Source organism: Myotis brandtii, unplaced genomic scaffold (genome assembly GCF_000412655.1).
Source record: "Myotis brandtii unplaced genomic scaffold, ASM41265v1 scaffold717, whole genome shotgun sequence".
Lineage (NCBI taxonomy): Eukaryota > Metazoa > Chordata > Mammalia > Chiroptera > Vespertilionidae > Myotis > Myotis brandtii.
In genome coordinates this window covers 265,488-268,565 of record NW_005370825.1, presented here as the reverse complement: position 1 = coordinate 268,565, position 3,078 = coordinate 265,488, and positions in this window count along the sequence as shown.

The following is a 3,078-nucleotide window of genomic DNA, read 5'->3' as shown; positions in this document are numbered from 1 at the left end:
GTGGGGCCTCCACCGGGAGGAATAATTGGGGTGAATGTGGGGGTTCGGCAGGAAGGAGGGTGGAAAGAAAGCGGGGTGTTGGCTGGCCTGGGAGGCGGTTGTGAAGGTGGGGACTGGATGGGACTTGGAGGGGGTCGGGCTGGGGAAGGGGGTCCCTGGGTCTGTTCCCTGAAACCCTAGAAGCGGGAGACAGAGCCGGGCCGCCGGGCGCAGGAGGCCCTACCGGCCACGCTTTGCTGCAGTTTTCAAACCCGAGTCGCTGCCCTGGGTGAACTGGCCACTTGCACCTGTGACTCTCCGCTTGGCTGCCCTGCAGGCTCCTACCGGGTCCTGTCTGCGCCGCAGTCACCGGGCGGTGGAAGACAGGGAGCAGGTTAAGGGGAAGGGAGGTTGACAACTAGTCGAGTCCCTCTAGCCCCCGAATTGATAGGCACTGGGATCCTCCTCCACAAGTTGACAGCCCAGCCCCCGCCCCCCCTCCCCCCGCAGGCAATCCGCGTCCCCAGGATCTGCCCAGTGTCAGCGATGAGTCAGCCTGATACCCCCGAATTGATAGGCACCGGGATCCTCCTCCACAAGTTGACAGCCCAGCCCCTGCCCCCCGCAGGCAATCAGCGTCCCCAGGATCTGCCCAGTGCGCCAGCGACGAGTCAGTCCCACTGTTCACTGGATGAGGGATCAGCTGCTAAAACAGCCATCGGTGTTCGCTAGGAATTTAGCTGTAAGGATGGCACAGGCCTTACAGGGGTACGGTACCCTGAGATACAAGCTGGGGTCGGTGGGCAGGGCGCTGCGTTTCCTCACCCTGGCACCCCCAGAGGGCTTGGGGAGCAGCAGAATAAGGAGCTCCTTCCTTCCTTCCTTCCTTCCTTCCTTCCTTCCTTCCTTTCTTTCCTTCTCTTTCTCATATATATATTGATTTCAGAGAGGAAGGGAGAGGGAGAGATAGAAACATCAGTGATGAGAGAGAATCATTGATCGGCTGCCTCCTGCATGTCCCACACTGGGGATGGAGCCCACAACCCCGGGATGTGCCTTGGCCGGGCATCGAACCCTGACCTCCTGGTTCATAGGTCGATGCTCAACCACTGAGCCACACTGGCTGGGCAGGAGCTGCTTTCAATGTTGCCATCAGCTCTGAGTCCTGATGCATCGCTGGGAGGAGACCAGCAATAACGGCTGAGCCTCATTTTAACCCCCTCCACTGATTCCCAGCCATGCCTGGGCTTTGAATGTGAACCAGCCCAGAGGAAAGCTGTCTCAAGCAGCCAAGGGGACACAGCTGTGCGGGGAGTCAGGCTTGTTTGGCTCCCGGTTATATGACAATTGAGCAGCGCCCCCAGGACGAGCCAGAAGCCAGCTGTGAGCCCTGTAACGAAGGAGTGGGTGGAGCTCAAGTGTTGCTCTCAGTTGGTAATGAATCCCTTCTTATTTCTGGAGAATTCCCCTCTAGTTCTTACCTTCTCATTCCAGCATCTCATTTGTGAGGGGTGAGGGGAACCCACACATAGGAATTGGAAGCACAATCCTAGTAGTTGGTGTCAAAAACCAGGGAGTTGGTGGTTGGTGGGTACAGAGTTTCAGTTTGGGAAGGTGAGAAAGTTCCGGAGATGAGTGGTGGTGATCTTTATGTTACAGAGAACCGGAATAAATCAAGCAACGCTCAGAGCGTTTGGAGTCACACTTTATTCACCACAGTGGGCTTAGAGGAAATGAATTCAAATTCTAAGCAGAGCTACAAGCAGAACTTCCCTTTTTATTAAAGAGCCAGCCCTATGTGCACTTAGTGGTTATCTCGCTGGTGGCCTTGCAAACAACACAGTTCTATCCAATTAAAAAATGCACCTGGCATGGCATTGAGAGTATGGGCGTATCTAGTCTCTGGCCTACAAGGTCAGACAGCTAAGTTTATCTTCCTCATTATTCAAGCAGGCTAGAAAGCAAAGTTATTTTTTTAGAATAAGAGGCCGTCTAAAGCAGGGGTCCTCAAACTTTTTAAACAGGGGGCCAGTTCACTGTCCCTCAGACTGTTGGAGGGCCGGACTATAGTTTAAAAAAAAACTATGAACAAATTCCTATGCACACTGCATATATCTTATTTTGAAGTAAAAAAACAAAACGGACACAAATACAATATTTGTATTTGCATGTGGCCCGCGGGCCGTAGTTTGAAGACCCCTGGTCTAAAGAATAGAGAATTCCAAACAGTAGTTTTACAAAATAGGGGTGAGCCTTCTCATTTATACCACAATGTGAAGATACCTAATGCCAGTGAACTGCTCACTTAAAAAAATTGTAATTAATAAAATAAATGAACAGCCCGGCTGGTGTGGCTCAGGAGGTCATGCTTCTGTTCCCAAGCAGGGCACATGCTCGGGTTGTGGGCTTGATTCCTAGTGGGGGACATGCAGGAGGCAGCCAATCAATGATTCTCTCTCATCATTGATGTTTCTCTCTATTTCCCTTCCTCTCTGAAATAAATAAAAATATATTTTAAAAAGTAACATACATGAATAAGGAGAGCAGAAAAAATGGTAATATGGCATTTTGTTTAGAATTAAAGATATAATAATAAAAGAAGTGAGAGAACCTGCCTACCTCCATCCCTGCAGTGTGCCTTGCGTAACAAGAGAGCCCCGAGAACCTGGCTGAAAGGCTGTACCTTTTCTAGTCACCCCCAGGACTCTCAGATAGGCTACAAGTGCAAGACCATCCATCATTAACAAAGTTTATTCCTAAGCACCTTAATTACTTTTGTTGCAATGGTAAATGCGATTGTTTAGTTCCTCTTTCTGAGAAATCATTATTGGGGTATAAAAATGTCGTCGATTTCTGGGTGTTAATTTTGAATCCCACAAGGTCAACTTTGACCTTAACTGAGCCTATCTGTCTTTTTGCATTGATTATAACATACCCTGTGAAATGTCTGGGTAATTTGTAACTTCCCTTTTTCTGGACCTCTTGAGGCACAACCTAATGTGCCTGGGCTCCAGGACAGATACCACAAACTCCTTCATTATCATGTTAATTGTTCCTGCACCCACCTAAGTATGTGTCTATCATTTTATTTTTTATCCA